Source organism: Ambystoma mexicanum, chromosome 7q (genome assembly GCF_040938575.1).
Source record: "Ambystoma mexicanum isolate Mex_15411 chromosome 7q, UKY_AmexF1_1, whole genome shotgun sequence".
NCBI classification, from domain to species: Eukaryota; Metazoa; Chordata; class Amphibia; order Caudata; family Ambystomatidae; genus Ambystoma; species Ambystoma mexicanum.
The window spans coordinates 217,272,324-217,289,313 of NC_090941.1; positions in this window are offsets into that span (position 1 = coordinate 217,272,324).

Sequence of the window (16,990 nt, forward strand, 5' to 3'; positions counted from 1 at the left end):
CTACAAAACTTTGGAGGCCAGAAACATGCGTTTCCAGGCATCCTAGACCCCCTAAAATCTAGAAAATGTGGGCGGCCCGAAAGATGTTTCACAGAGCTCCAAATGTCCCCAAAACATCGACAGCCTGAAAAACACCTTGATCCGCATCCTAGAACCCTGAAATTCTCAAAAATATTTTCAGCCCAAAAAAGCCATCTTAGACCCCGGTAGGACCAGAATGTTTGGCAGCCCAAGAGAGCCCTAAAAATGCCACTCAGGCCTCCAAAAATCTACAAAACTTTGGAACCCCGAAAAAGGCATTTCCAGGCATCCTAGACCCCCTAAAGTCCAGAAAATGTTGGCGGCCCGAAATATGTGTCACAGAGCTCCAAATGTCCCAAAAACACTGGCAACATTAAAAAGACCTTAATCCGCATCCTAGAACCCTGAAATTCCCAAAGATATTTTTGCCCCAAAAAAGCCATTTTAGAGCCCTGTAGGAACAGAATGTTTGGCAGCCCGAAAAAGCCCTAAAAATGCATCTCAGGCCTCCAAAAATCTACAAAACTTTGGATGCCAGAAAAAGGCGTTTCCAGGCATCCTAGACCCCCTAAAATCCAGAAAATGTGTGCGGCCCGAAAGATGTGTCACAGAGCTCCAAATGTCCCAAAAATAATCGGCAGCTTGAAAAAGACCTTAATCCGCATTCTAGAACCCTGAAATTCCCAAAAATATTTTCACCCCAAAACAGCCATCTTAGACTCCGGTAGGACCAGAATGTTTGGCAGCCCAAAAAAGCCCTAAAAATGCATCTCAGGCCTCCAAAAATCTACAAAACTTTGGTGCTCTGAAAAAGGCATTTCCAGGCATCCTAGACCCACCAAAGTCCAGAAAATGTTGGCGGCCCGAAATATGTGTCACGGAGCTCCAAATATCCCAAAAACACTGGCAGCCTGAAAAATACCTTAATCCGCATCCTAGAACCCTGAAATTCCCAAAGATATTTTCGCCCCAAACAAGCCATTTTAGAGCCCTGTAGGACCAGAATGTTTGGCAGCCCAAAAAAGCCCTAAAAATGCATCTCAGACCTCCAAAAATCTAAAAAACTTTGGAGGCCAGAAAAACGGTGTTTCCAGGCATCCTAGACCCCATAAAATCCAGGAAATGTGGGTGGCCTGAAAGATGTGTCACAGAGCTCCAAATGTCCCAAAAAATAATCGGCAGCTTGAAAAATACCTTAATCCGCATTCTAGAACCCTGAAATTCCCAAAAATATTTTCACCCCAAAACTGCCATCTTAGACTCCGGTAGGACCAGAATGTTTGGCAGCACAAAAAAGCCCTAAAAATGCATCTCAGGCCTACAAAAATCTACAAAACTTTGGAGGCCAGAAACATGCGTTTCCAGGCATCCTAGACCCCCTAAAATCCAGAAAATGTGGGCGGCCCGAAAGATGTTTCACAGAGCTCCAAATGTCCCCAAAACATCGACAGCCTGAAAAACACCTTGATCCGCATCCTAGAACCCTGAAATTCTCAAAAATATTTTCAGCCCAAAAAAGCCATCTTAGACCCCGGTAGGACCAGAATGTTTGGCAGCCCAAGAAAGCACTAAAAATGCCACTCAGGCCTCCAAAAATCTACAAAACTTTGGAACCCCGATAAAGGCATTTCCAGGCATCCTAGACCCCCTAAAGTCCAGAAAATGTTGGCGGCCCGAAATATGTGTCACAGAGCTCCAAATGTCCCAAAAACACTGGCAACATTAAAAAGACCTTAATCCGCATCCTAGAACCCTGAAATTCCCAAAGATATTTTCGCCCCAAAAAAGCCATTTTAGAGCCCTGTAGGAACAGAATGTTTGGCAGCCCAAAAAAGCCCTAAAAATGCATCTCAGGCCTCCAAAAATCTACAAAACTTTGGTGCCCTGAAAAAGGCATTTCCAGGCATCCTAGACCCACTAAAGTCCAGAAAATGTTGGTGGCCCAAAATATGTGTCACGGAGCTCCAAATATCCCAAAAACACTGGCAGCCTGAAAAAGACCTTAATCCGCATTCTAGAACCCTGAAATTCCCAAAGATATTTTCGCCCCAAAAAAGCCATTTTAGAGCCCTGTAGGACCAGAATGTTTGGCAGCCCTAAAAATGCATCTCAGACCTCCAAAAATCTAAAAAACTTTGCAGGCCAGAAAAACGGTGTTTCCAGGCATCCTAGACCCCATAAAATCCAGAAAATGTGGGTGGCCTGAAAGATGTGTCACAGAGCTCCAAATGTCCCAAAAAATAAGCGGCAGCTTGAAAAATACCTTAATCGGCATTCTAGAACCCTGAAATTCCCAAAAATATTTTCACCCCAAAACTGCCATCTTAGACTCCGGTAGGACCAGAATGTTTGGCAGCACAAAAAAGCCCTAAAAATGCATCTCAGGCCTACAAAAATCTACAAAACTTTGGAGGCCAGAAACAGGTGTTTCCCGGCATCCTAGACCCCGTGAAATCCAGAAAATGTGGGCGGCCCGAAAGATGTGTCAGAGCTCCAAATGTCCCCAAAACATCGGCAGCCTGAAAAAGACCTTAATCTGCATCCTAGTACCCTGAAATTCCTAAAGATATTTCCTCCCCAAAAAAGCCATTTTAGAGCCCTGTAGGACCAGAATGTTTGGCAGCCCAAAAAAGCCCTAAAAATGCATCTCAGGCCTCCAAAAATCTACAAAACTTTGGAGGCCAGAAAAAGGTGTTTCCAGGCATCCTAGACCCCCTAAAATCCAGAAAATGTGGGCGGCACGAAACAAGTGTCACAAAGCTCCAAATGTCCCAAAAACATTGGCAGCCTGAAACAGACCTTAATCCGCATCCTAGAACCCTGAAATTCCCAAAAATATTTTCACCCCAAAAAAGACATTTTAGATCCCTGTAGGAACAGAATGTTTGACAGCTCAAAAAAGTCCTAAAAATGCATCTCAGGCCTCCAAAAATCTACAAAACTTTGGAGGCCAGAAACAGGCGTTTCCAGGCATCCTAGACCACCTGAAATCCAGAAAATGTGGGCGGCCCGAAAGATGTGTCACAGACCTCCAAATGTCCCCAAAACATTGGCAGCCTGAAAAAGACCTTAATCCACATCCTAGAACCCTGAAATTCGCAAAAATATTTGCAGCCCAAAAAAGCCATCTTAGACCCCGGTAGACCAGAATGTATGGCAGCCCAAAAAAGCCCTAAAAATGCCACTCAGGCCTCCATAAATCTACAAAACTTTGGAGCCCCGAAAAAGGCATTTCCAGGCATCCTAGACCCCCTAAAGTCCAGAAAATGTTGGCAGCCCGAAACAAGTGTCACAGAGCTCCAAATGTCCAAAAAACATTGGCAGCCTGAAAAAGACCTTAATCCGCATCCTAGAACCCTGAAATTCCCAAAAATATTTTCGCCCCAAAAAAGACATTTTAGATCCCTGTAGGAACAGAATGTTTGGCATCCCAAAAAAGCCCTAAAAATGCATCTCAGGCCTCCAAAAATCTACAAAACTTTGGAGGCCAGAAACAGGCGTTTCCAGGCATCCTAGACCCCCTAAAATCCAGAAAATGTGGGCGGCCTGAAAGATGTGTCACAGAGCTCCAAATGTCCCCAAAACATCGGCAGCCTGAAAAAGACCTTAATCCACATCCTAGAACCCTGAAATTCTCAAAAATATTTTCAGCCCAAAAAAGCCATCTTAGACCCCGGTAGACCAGAATGTTTGGCAGCCCAAAAAAGCCCTAAAATTGCCACTCAGGCCTCCAAAAATCTACAAAACTTTAGAGCCCCGAAAAAGGCATTTCCAGGCATCCTAGACCCCCTAAAGTCCAGAAAATGTTGGCAGCCCGAAACAAGTGTCACAGAGCTCCAAATGCCCTAAAAACATTGGCAGCCTGAAAAAGACCTTAATCCGCATCGTAGAACCCTGAAATTCTCAAAAATATTTTCAGCCCAAAAAAGCCATCTTAGACCCCAGTAGGACCAGAATGTTTGGCAGCCCAAAAAAGCCCTAAAAATGCATCTCAGGCCTCCATAAATCTATTAAACTTTGGTGCCCCGAAAAAGGCATTTCCAGGCATCCTAGACCCCCTAAAGTCCAGAAAATGTTGGCAGCCCGAAACAAGTGTCACAGAGCTCCAAACGTCCCAAAAACATTGGCAGCCTGAAAAAGACCTAAATCCGCATCCTACAACCCTGAAATTGCCAAAAATATTTTTGCCCCAAAAAAGACATTTTAGATCCCTGTAGGAACAGAATGTTTGGCAGCCCATAAAAGCCCTAAAAATGCATCTCAGGCCTCCAAAAATCTACAAAACTTTGGAGGCCAGAAACAGGTGTTTCCAGGCATCCTAGACCCTCTAAAATCCAGAAAATGTGGGCGGCCCGAAAGATGTGTCACAGAGCTCCAAATGTCCCCAAAACATCGGCAGCCTGAAAAATACCTTAATCCGCATCCTAGAACCCTGAAATTCTCAAAAATATTTTCGCCCCAAAAAAGCCATCTTAGACCCTGGTAGGACCAGAATGTTTGGCAGCCCAAAAAAGCCCTAAAAATGCCACTCAGGCCTCCAAAAATCTACAAAACTTTGGAGGCCAGAAAAAGGCATTTCCAGGCATCCGAGACCCCCTAAAGTCCAGAAAATGTTAGCGGCCTGAAAGATGTGTCACAGAGCTCCAAATGTCCCAAAAACACTGGCAGCCTGAAAAAGACCTTAATCCGCATCCTAGAACCCTGAAATTCCCAAAGATATTTTCGCCCCAAACAAGCCATTTTAGAGCCCAGTAGGACCAGAATGTTTGGCAGCCCAAAAAAGCCCTAAAAATGCATCTCAGGCCTACAAAAATCTACAAAACTTTGGAGGCCAGAAACATGCGTTTCCAGGCCTCCTAGACCCCCTAAAATCCAGAAAATGTGGGCGGCCCGAAAGATGTTTCATAGAGCTCCAAATGTCCCCAAAACATCGACAGCCTGAAAAACACCTTGATCCGCATCCTAGAACCCTGAAATTCTCAAAAATATTTTCAGCCCAAAAAAGCCATCTTAGACCCCGGTAGGACCAGAATGTTTGGCAGCCCAAGAAAGCCCTAAAAATGCCACTCAGGCCTCCAAAAATCTACAAAACTTTGGAACCCCGAAAAAGGCATTTCCAGGCATCCTAGACCCCCTAAAGTCCAGAAAATGTTGGCGGCCCGAAATATGTGTCACAGAGCTCCAAATGTCCCAAAAACACTGGCAACATTAAAAAGACCTTAATCCGCATCCTAGAACCCTGAAATTCCCAAAGATATTTTCGCCCCAAAAAAGCCATTTTAGAGCCCTGTAGGAACAGAATGTTTGGCAGCCCAAAAAAGCCCTAAAAATGCATCTCAGGCCTCCAAAAATCTACAAAACTTTGGAAGCCAGAAAAAGGCGTTTCCAGGCATCCTAGACCCCCTAAAATCCAGAAAATGTGGGCGGCCCGAAAGATGTGTCACAGAGCTCCAAATGTCCCAAAAATAATCGGCAGCTTGAAAAAGACCTTAATCCGCATTCTAGAACCCTGAAATTCCCAAAAATATTTTCACCCCAAAACAGCCGTCTTAGACTCCGGTAGGACCAGAAGGTTTGGCAGCCCAAAAAAGCCCTAAAAATGCATCTCAGGCCTCCAAAAATCTACAAAACTTTGGTGCCCTGAAAAAGGCATTTCCAGGCATCCTAGACCCACTAAAGTCCAGAAAATGTTGGTGGCCCGAAATATGTGTCACGGAGCTCCAAATATCCCAAAAACACTGGCAGCCTGAAAAAAACCTTAATCCGCATTCTAGAACCCTGAAATTCCCAAAGATATTTTCGCCCCAAAAAAGCCATTTTAGAGCCCTGTAGGACCAGAATGTTTGGCAGCCCAAAAAAGCCCTAAAAATGCATCTCAGACCTCCAAAAATCTAAAAATCTTTGGAGGCCAGAAAAACGGTGTTTCCAGGCATCCTAGACCCCATAAAATCCAGAAAATGTGGGTGGCCTGAAAGATGTGTCACAGAGCTCCAAATGTCCCAAAAAATAATCGGCAGCTTGAAAAATACCTTAATCCGCATTCTAGAACCCTGAAATTCCCAAAAATATTTTCACCCCAAAACTGCCATCTTAGACTCCGGTAGGACCAGAATGTTTGGCAGCACAAAAAAGCCCTAAAAATGCATCTCAGGCCTACAAAAATCTACAAAACTTTGGAGGCCAGAAACATGGGTTTCCAGGCATCCTAGACTGTTATGGACTTGATGGTCGTGCAGAGTATAAATACCTCCGTCCCCAAGTACCCCACAGACAACACCAGAAATACTGCCTGTGCGGTCTTTGAGGCCACAGGTGGAAGTCCGTCGAGCCGATTTGGGAACAGCCGGAAGAACCCCTTGAACGCTGTAAAGCAAAAGGTTAGGCAGTTATGCACAGAACAGGAAAGACAACTAAAGACACAGGTAAGTTGGTGCTGCTTACCTATCTGTACAAGAGGTGGCCCAGAGATGTGAGAAAGGGCTGAACCCCGGAGCAGGAGTTGCTGGAGGCTAGGAAGACGGATAGGTAAACACCTAGAGTGGAGGCCGGAGGCCAGGTTACCAAGCAGACAGACGTGATCCGTAGAGTATCCAGAGACGAAGCCGAGGTCAAGTAAACAAGAGGACCAAAGTTCGAACAGGAGGGTGAGGCAGAAGCAGTCCGTGGAGCAAGCGTGGTTCGGCAACTGAAGATCCAAAAGTTCTGTTAGTAGAAGGGCAATGCGAGGCAGTCCGTGAAACAAAGCGTGGTCGAGGAAAGAAAACAATCCGTAAGTTCAGAAGCGTCACGTGATCCAGGAGGAAAACAGCTGTGAAGCAACGCTCCTTGTTTCCGGAAGTCTTTTATATCATTTCAGGGGTCACGTGATACGTGACACGGGAGCGTTGCTGCGTGAAGGGCAATCACGTGATCCGTGCCGCGCGGGTCTCCGTGGGCAACGCTTTGCGTTGTAGCGAGATGTCAATCTCCAGTTCAGTTGCCAAGAACGGGAGGGGCGATAAACGCCGGGTCTGCCATGCAGTGTTCTAACAGGATGGTTGTGGGTCAACGGGTTACGTGGACCCAGGTAAGTGTGTGGGGTAGTGGGAGACGTAACAGAGTCCCCCCTCAAAGGCCCACGACCCCGTGGGCAGGCAGGGCAGTCCCTATGAAAACGGGCAACAAGAAGCGGGGCATGGACATCATTGGAGGAAACCCAAGAGCGGTCCTCGGGACCGTAACCCACCCAGTCGACGAGATATTGAAGGCGACCCCTGTGAAAACGGGAACCCAAGATAGCACTGACCTCGAAAACATCCGGAGAGGACACCGAGACAGAGGGTGGCGGAGCAGTGACACGGGTAGGGGCCAGACAAGGCTTGAGGAGAGAGGTATGAAAAACCGGGTGGACCCGCCAAGAAGGAGGGACAGCAAGGCGGAAGGCCACAGGGTTCAAGATCCCAGTGATTTTATAGGGACCCACAAAACGGGGCAACAGTTTGCGACACCCAGGTATACGCAAGTGTCGGGTTGACAACCACACCCGGTCCCCTACGCGATAAGCAGGGGCCACCGACCGTCTCCGGTCAGCCTTTGATTTCATCAAGGTTTTGGCCTCACGGAGATGGACAAGTGTCTGAGCATGGACGTCCGCAAGGTCGCGAACACAGGCGTTGGCAGCAGGGGTGTCGGAGGAGAGATCCGGAAGCGGAAGGGTGCGCGGATGTTGACCATACATAGAATAGAAAGGAGAGAAACCAGTAGCTGAGTGTCGTGAGTTGTTATAGGCGAACTCAGCGAGGTGGAGCAGATCGTACCAGGAGTCTTGGTATTGAAGGGTCAGGCACCGCAAATATTGTTCCATGGCTTGATTTACCCTCTCAGTCTGCCCATCGCTTTCTGGGTGATAGGCAGAGGAGAAACGAGCATCAATTCCCAGTAGTTTGGTAAGGGCACGCCAGAAACAGGAAGTAAACTGCGACCCGCGGTCCGATATGATGACCTGTGGAAGACCAAAGAGACAAAAGACTGTCCTGAAGAACAGGCGGGCTAGCGTTGGGGCCGAAGGTATGCCTGTGCAGGGAATGAAGCGTGCCATCTTAGTGTAGGAGTCCACGATAACCCAGATGGCATCATAACCTCGTCGGCGTGGCAGATCCGTGACAAGGTCCATGGAGATAGTATGCCACGGTCGGAGGGGTATGGGCAATGGATGGAGTAGGCCTAGGGGGCGTCCTCTACGTGACTTGCATTGGGCACATATCGAACAGGTGTTCACGTAGTTCTCTACATCCCTTCTCATGGACGGCCACCAGCACCACCGGTGTAACACATCCAGGGTGCGTTGCTGCCCTGGGTGACCGTTTATGGCAGCATCGTGAGACCAGGCCAGCGCTTGGTTGCGCACATCGCATGTGGGAAGGAACAACTTGCCCTGAACAAACGGCAACCCCTCTCGTAGTACAACGTCCCATTCTGTGAGTGTATGCGGGTGTTGGGAGACCCATTGTCTAATAGAGGTAAGCAGTGGCTGGGATGGTGTACACAAACAAACAACATGACCCTTCCCCAACAATGTCTCTGGAAATGAAGACAGTGGTTCCCCCCCAGGTGAACGGGATAGGGCATCAGCCTTACCATGAACAAGACCTGGCCTGTGCTTAACCACAAAATCGAAAGCAGCGAAGAACAAATGCCAACGCACTTGTCTGCTGTTCACGCATTTAAGAGAGGCCAGATCCTGTAGATTCTTGTGATCTGTGTATACTATGGTTTGGTGTTTCGCCCCCATGAGGTGGTGACGCCATGATTGGAGGGCGTCCTTGATGGCCAACAGCTCTTTCTCGGTCACTGTATAGTGTGACTCGGCTACAGTGAACTTCCGTGAGTGATAAGCTACCGGATGCAAACTACCCGTGGTTGGACATGGTTGTGACAGTATGGCACCCAGAGCAAACGAGGAAGCGTCAGCCTCTATTACAAACGCCAGGTCCGGGTCAGGGTGCTGCAATACGGGGGCAGAAACAAATCTGGATTTAAGCGCCTCAAAAGCCTCCTGGTGTACGGAGGACCAGACGAAAGGGACGAGAGGGCTGGTCAGCGCAGTCAGGGGAGATACAATGGGAGAAAAACCGGCAATGAAACGCCGATAAAAATTAGCAAAGCCGAGAAAAGACTGGAGCTGTTTGAGGTTGACAGGGACTGGCCATTCCGTGACAGCACAGACTTTTGACTCATTCATAGACAACCCTCCAGGGGTGATGTGAAACCCCAGAAACTCCACCTCCCTTGTATGAAACAGACATTTCTCGGGTTTGGCAAACAGGGCGTTCTTCTTGAGACGGGAGAGTACCTCTCTAACATGAGCAATATGTTCTTTCAAGGAGGATGAATAGATCAAAATGTCGTCCAGATAGACCACCACGTACGTATCCAAGATGTCCGAGAATACATCGTTGACGAAACGCTGGAACGTTGCAGGTGCATTACAGAGCCCGAAAGGCATCACTGTATATTCAAATAAACCCTGTCTGGAGCAAAATGCCGTTTTCCATTCGTCTCCACGCCGCATGCGGATTAGGTTGTATGCCCCTCTCAGGTCTAACTTGGTAAACAGGGACGCCTTTGTCAACCTGTCCAGTAGCGTGGAGATGAGCGGAATGGGGTACCTGTTCTTCACGGTGATAGCGTTTAACCGTCTATAGTCTACGCATGGGCGCAGATCACCTTCCTTTTTCGGGACAAAAAAAATAGGGCTGGCAGCTGGAGAACAGGAAGGACGGATATGACCCAAACGCAAGGCTTGCTGAATGTATTCTTTCAAAGCCCGTTCTTCAGACTGTGATAACGAGTATATCCTACCCCTTGGTATAGGAGCATCCGGGAGAAGATCAATAGGACAGTCATAAGGTCTGTGTGGAGGTAGACCTTCCGCTGTGACTTTGTCAAAGACCATATGATAATCATGGTAGTCCACGGGAATACCTGCCATAACGGCTCCCACAGTGTGTGTTGACGTGGTGTCAGTGGCTATTTCCCTGATACTGGAGGAAGCCAAGGCGCCGAGGATTCTGGCGGGAGAGGAGAGTGATTCTGGTTCTGTTAGGCAGAAGTGCTGGCATTCTTCTGACTCGAACGTTACCTGTCCCGTTCCCCAATTAATCAAAGGATTGTGGTGCCTTAACTAGGGGATACCCAAAATAACCCCGAATTGTGGCGTGGTGATGAGGTCAAATGACAGGCTCTCCTTATGAGTGCTCTGTATCACCACTTCCAAAGGTGCAGTTTGGTGCTTAATCGGACCAGAGGCCAAGGATGTGCCATCGACCGCTTGCACTGGTTCCGGGTGTTCTTTTTTGATCAAAGGCAGATTGAGACGATGGGCTAATGTGATGTCTATAAAACAACCCGTGGCCCCGGAGTCGATCACAATCTGAACGGCATGGACTATCTCCTGGGTAGGTTTCAACAGGGCCTGGACCACAACCGGTCTGATAGGACCGAAGGTGGGTTCAGCGGGGGTCGTGGATAGGCTCGCCGGTGCCCCCTGTATCATGGGCGAGCCTTCTGAAAACCCGGCGCCTTGTTCTTTGGTTGTCGGGGGCATTCCCTTACGTAGTGTCCATTTAACCCGCAGTAAAAACAGGCGTTGTCGGTTCTCCGACATTCCAGTTCAGACGGCGTTATTGGGCTTCGGATCCCACCTATTTGCATGGGTTCAGAACTGGCGGGGGAAGGAACAGGGGTTGACTGGCCAGCAAACGTGGTTTCTGCCTTCCGTTCGGACCTCCGGGCGTCCACCTGTAGTTCAAGGTCTACAAGATCCGTAAACACAGAGGGAAGAGCAGGAACTACTGATAGAGCGTCCTTCAAGGAGTTGCATAACCCACGGTAGAACACGATCGCCTTTTTCTCCTCTGGCCAGGAGGTCTCAGCGGCGAGTTGATTATAACGGGTGATGTACTCAATAAGTGTTTGCTTTCCCTGTGAGAGATCTAGTAATTCCAGGTCCCTTGACTGGGCCTTGTAGCGGGTGTCAAACACTTTAGCCATTTCCGTTATGAGGAGCTCAAAGTCATATAAAGCAGGATGGTCATTTTCTAACATTGGGTTTGCCCAGGTAGCCGCTACACCAGAAAGATGGGACAAAAGGAATGCAGCTTTTGTGATAGAATCGGGGAAGGCTTGGGGTCTGCACAAGAAGTGGAGTTTGCATTGGTTTATGAAGGTGCGGTATTTCCGCGGGTCACCCTGATAGCGTTCTGGAGCGGCAAGCGGGAAAGAGGTTGGAAGCAAAACAGGTGTGGGTGCGGAGGCCGGGGCCGGGACAGGCAGTACTGGAGGGGCAGGGTCTCCGAACTCGGCGTCTGCAGGCAAAGGATAACGTGTGCTTTGCAAGGCGTCTAAGCGATGGTGTATGGCGGTCGTAGCTGCCGCCATGTCGGTCCTAAGGGCCGCTACGGCCTGCATTAGAGCGGTCACTGGGTCCCCGGCGGAGGGATTCATACTCTGAACGGCCAAAGGCTTCACAGTCTGTTATGGACTTGATGGTCGTGCAGAGTATAAATACCTCCGTCCCCAAGTACCCCACAGACAACACCAGAAATACTGCCTGTGCGGTCTTTGAGGCCACAGGTGGAAGTCCGTCGAGCCGATTTGGGAACAGCCGGAAGAACCCCTTGAACGCTGTAAAGCAAAAGGTTAGGCAGTTATGCACAGAACAGGAAAGACAACTAAAGACAAAGGTAAGTTGGTGCTGCTTACCTATCTGTACAAGAGGTGGCCCAGAGATGTGAGAAAGGGCTGAACCCCGGAGCAGGAGTTGCTGGAGGCTAGGAAGACGGATAGGTAAACACCTAGAGTGGAGGCCGGAGGCCAGGTTACCAAGCAGACAGACGTGATCCGTAGAGTATCCAGAGACGAAGCCGAGGTCAAGTAAACAAGAGGACCAAAGTTCGAACAGGAGGGTGAGGCAGAAGCAGTCCGTGGAGCAAGCGTGGTTCGGCAACTGAAGATCCAAAAGTTCTGTTAGTAGAAGGGCAATGCGAGGCAGTCCGTGAAACAAAGCGTGGTCGAGGAAAGAAAACAATCCGTAAGTTCAGAAGCGTCACGTGATCCAGGAGGAAAACAGCTGTGAAGCAACGCTCCTTGTTTCCGGAAGTCTTTTATATCATTTCAGGGGTCACGTGATACGTGACACGGGAGCGTTGCTGCGTGAAGGGCAATCACGTGATCCGTGCCGCGCGGGTCTCCGTGGGCAACGCTTTGCGTTGTAGCGAGATGTCAATCTCCAGTTCAGTTGCCAAGAACGGGAGGGGCGATAAACGCCGGGTCTGCCATGCAGTGTTCTAACAGGATGGTTGAGGGTCAACGGGTTACGTGGACCCAGGTAAGTGTGTGGGGTAGTGGGAGACGTAACATAGACCCCCTAAAATCCAGAAAATGTGGGCGGCCCGAAAGATGTTTCACAGAGCTCCAAATGTCCCCAAAACATCGACAGCCTGAAAAACACCTTGATCCGCATCCTAGAACCCTGAAATTCTCAAAAATATTTTCAGCCCAAAAAAGCCATCTTAGACCCCGGTAGGACCAGAATGTTTGGCAGCCCAAGAAAGCCCTAAAAATGCCACTCAGGCCTCCAAAAATCTACAAAACTTTGGAACCCCGAAAAAGGCATTTCCAGGCATCCTAGACCCCCTAAAGTCCAGAAAATGTTGGCGGCCCGAAATATGTGTCACAGAGCTCCAAATGTCCCAAAAACACTGGCAACATTAAAAAGACCTTAATCCGCATCCTAGAACCCTGAAATTCCCAAAGATATTTTCACCCCAAAAAAGCCATTTTAGAGCCCTGTAGGAACAGAATGTTTGGCAGCCCAAAAAAGCCCTAAAAATGCATCTCAGGCCTCCAAAAATCTACAAAACTTTGGAGGCCAGAAAAAGGCGTTTCCAGGCATCCTAGAACCCCTAAAATCCAGAAAATGTGGGCGGCCCGAAAGATGTGTCACAGAGCTCCAAATGTCCCCAAAACATCGGCAGCCCGAACAAGACCGTAATCCGCATCCTAGAACCCTGAAATTCTCAAAAATATTTTCAGCCCAAAAAAGCCATCTTAGACCATGGTAGGACCAGAATGTTTAGCAGCCCAAAAAAGCCCTAAAAATGCCACTCAGGCCTCCAAAAATCTACAAAACTTTGGAACCCCGAAAAAGGCATTTCCAGGCATCCTAGACCCCCTAAAGTCCAGAAAATGTTGGCGGCCCGAAATATGTGTCACAGAGCTCCAAATGTCCCAAAAACACTGGCAACATTAAAAAGACCTTAATCCGCATCCTAGAACCCTGAAATTCCCAAAGATATTTTCGCCCCAAAAAAGCCATTTTAGAGCCCTGTAGGAACAGAATGTTTGGCAGCCCAAAAAAGCCCTAAAAATGCATCTCAGGCCTCCAAAAATCTACAAAACTTTGGAAGCCAGAAAAAGGCGTTTCCAGGCATCCTAGACCCCCTAAAATCCAGAAAATGTGGGCGGCCCGAAAGATGTGTCACAGAGCTCCAAATGTCCCAAAAATAATCGGCAGCTTGAAAAATACCTTAATCCGCATTCTAGAACCCTGAAATTCCCAAAAATATTTTCACCCCAAAACTGCCATCTTAGACTCCGGTAGGACCAGAATGTTTGGCAGCACAAAAAAGCCCTAAAAATGCATCTCAGGCCTACAAAAATCTACAAAACTTTGGAGGCCAGAAACATGCGTTTCCAGGCATCCTAGACCCCCTAAAATCTAGAAAATGTGGGCGGCCCGAAAGATGTTTCACAGAGCTCCAAATGTCCCCAAAACATCGACAGCCTGAAAAACACCTTGATCCGCATCCTAGAACCCTGAAATTCTCAAAAATATTTTCAGCCCAAAAAAGCCATCTTAGACCCCGGTAGGACCAGAATGTTTGGCAGCCCAAGAGAGCCCTAAAAATGCCACTCAGGCTTCCAAAAATCTACAAAACTTTGGAACCCCGAAAAAGGCATTTCCAGGCATCCTAGACCCCCTAAAGTCCAGAAAATGTTGGCGGCCCGAAATATGTGTCACAGAGCTCCAAATGTCCCAAAAACACTGGCAACATTAAAAAGACCTTAATCCGCATCCTCGAACCCTGAAATTCCCAAAGATATTTTTGCCCCAAAAAAGCCATTTTAGAGCCCTGTAGGAACAGAATGTTTGGCAGCCCGAAAAAGCCCTAAAAATGCATCTCAGGCCTCCAAAAATCTACAAAACTTTGGAGGCCAGAAAAAGGCGTTTCCAGGCATCCTAGACCCCCTAAAATCCAGAAAATGTGTGCGGCCCGAAAGATGTGTCACAGAGCTCCAAATGTCCCAAAAATAATCGGCAGCTTGAAAAAGACCTTAATCCGCATTCTAGAACCCTGAAATTCCCAAAAATATTTTCACCCCAAAACAGCCACCTTAGACTCCGGTAGGACCAGAATGTTTGGCAGCCCAAAAAAGCCCTAAAAATGCATCTCAGGCCTCCAAAAATCTACAAAACTTTGGTGCTCTGAAAAAGGCATTTCCAGGCATCCTAGAACCCCTAAAGTCCAGAAAATGTTGGCGGCCCGAAATATGTTTCACAGAGCTCCAAATGTCCCAAAAACACTGGCAACATTAAAAAGACCTTAATCCGCATCCTAGAACCCTGAAATTCCCAAAGATATTTTCGCCCCAAAAAAGCCATTTTAGAGCCCTGTAGGAACAGAATGTTTGGCAGCCCAAAAAAGCCCTAAAAATGCATCTCAGGCCTCCAAAAATCTACAAAACTTTGGTGCCCTGAAAAAGGCATTTCCAGGCATCCTAGACCCACTAAAGTCCAGAAAATGTTGGTGGCCCAAAATATGTGTCACGGAGCTCCAAATATCCCAAAAACACTGGCAGCCTGAAAAAGACCTTAATCCGCATTCTAGAACCCTGAAATTCCCAAAGATATTTTCGCCCCAAAAAAGCCATTTTAGAGCCCTGTAGGACCAGAATGTTTGGCGGCCCAAAAAAGCCCTAAAAATGCATCTCAGACCTCCAAAAATCTAAAAAACTTTGCAGGCCAGAAAAACGGTGTTTCCAGGCATCCTAGACCCCATAAAATCCAGAAAATGTGGGTGGCCTGAAAGATGTGTCACAGAGCTCCAAATGTCCCAAAAAATAAGCGGCAGCTTGAAAAATACCTTAATCGGCATTCTAGAACCCTGAAATTCCCAAAAATATTTTCACCCCAAAACTGCCATCTTAGACTCCGGTAGGACCAGAATGTTTGGCAGCACAAAAAAGCCCTAAAAATGCATCTCAGGCCTACAAAAATCTACAAAACTTTGGAGGCCAGAAACATGCGTTTCCAGGCATCCTAGACCCCCTAAAATCCAGAAAATTTGGGCGGCCCGAAAGATGTTTCACAGAGCTCCAAATGTCCCCAAAACATCGACAGCCTGAAAAACACCTTGATCCGCATCCTAGAACCCTGAAATTCTCAAAAATATTTTCAGCCCAAAAAAGCCATCTTAGACCCCGGTAGGACCAGAATGTTTGGCAGCCCAAGAAAGCCCTAAAAATGCCACTCAGGCCTCCAAAAATCTACAAAACTTTGGAACCCCGAAAAAGGCATTTCCAGGCATCCTAGACCCCCTAAAGTCCAGAAAATGTTGGCGGCCCGAAATATGTGTCACAGAGCTCCAAATGTCCCAAAAACACTGGCAACATTAAAAGACCTTAATCCGCATCCTAGAACCCTGAAATTCCCAAAGATATTTTCGCCCCAAAAAAGCCATTTTAGAGCCCTGTAGGAACAGAATGTTTGGCAGCCCAAAAAAGCCCTAAAAATGCATCTCAGGCCTCCAAAAATCTACAAAACTTTGGAGGCCAGAAAAAGGCGTTTCCAGGCATCCTAGACCCCCTAAAATCCAGAAAATGTGGGCGGCCCGAAAGATGTGTCACAGAGCTCCAAATGTCCCAAAAATAATCGGCAGCTTGAAAAAGACCTTAATCAGCATTCTAGAACCCTGAAATTACCAAAAATATTTTCACCCCAAAACAGCCATCTTAGACTCTGGTAGGACCAGAATGTTTGGCAGCCCAAAAAAGCCCTAAAAATGCATTTCAGGCCTCCAAAAATCTACAAAACTTTGGTGCCCTGAAAAAGGCATTTCCAGGCATCCTAGACCCACTAAAGTCCAGAAAATGTTGGCGGCCCGAAATATGTGTCACGGAGCTCCAAATGTCCCAAAAACACTGGCAGCCTGAAAAAGACCTTAATCCGCATTCTAGAACCCTGAAATTCCCAAAGATATTTTCGCCCCAAAAAGCCATTTTAGAGTCCTGTAGGACCAGAATGTTTGGCAGCCCCAAAAAGCCCTAAAAATGCATCTCAAGCCTCCAAAAATCTACAAAACTTTGGAGGCCAGAAACAGGCGTTTCCAGGCATCCTAGAACCCCTAAAATCCAGAAAATGTGGACGGCCCGAAAGATGTGTCACAGAGCTCCAAATGTCCCCAAAACATCGGCAGCCCCAACAAGACCTTAATCCGCATCCTAGAACCCTGAAATTCTCAAAAATATTTTCAGCCCAAAAAAGCCATCTTAGACCATGGTAGGACCAGAATGTTTAGCAGCCCAAAAAAGCCCTAAAAATGCCACTCAGGCCTCCAAAAATCTACAAAACTTTGGAACCCCGAAAAAGGCATTTCCAGGCATCCTAGACCCCCTAAAGTCCAGAAAATGTTGGCGGCCTGAAATATGTGTCACAGAGCTCCAAATGTCCCAAAAACACTGGCAACATTAAAAAGACCTTAATCCGCATCCTAGAACCCTGAAATTCCCAAAGATATTTTCGCCCCAAAAAAGCCATTTTAGAGCCCTGTAGGAACATAATGTTTGGCAGCCCAAAAAAGCCCTAAAAATGCATCTCAGGCCTCCAAAAATCTACAAAACTTTGGAAGCCAGAAAAAGGCGTTTCCAG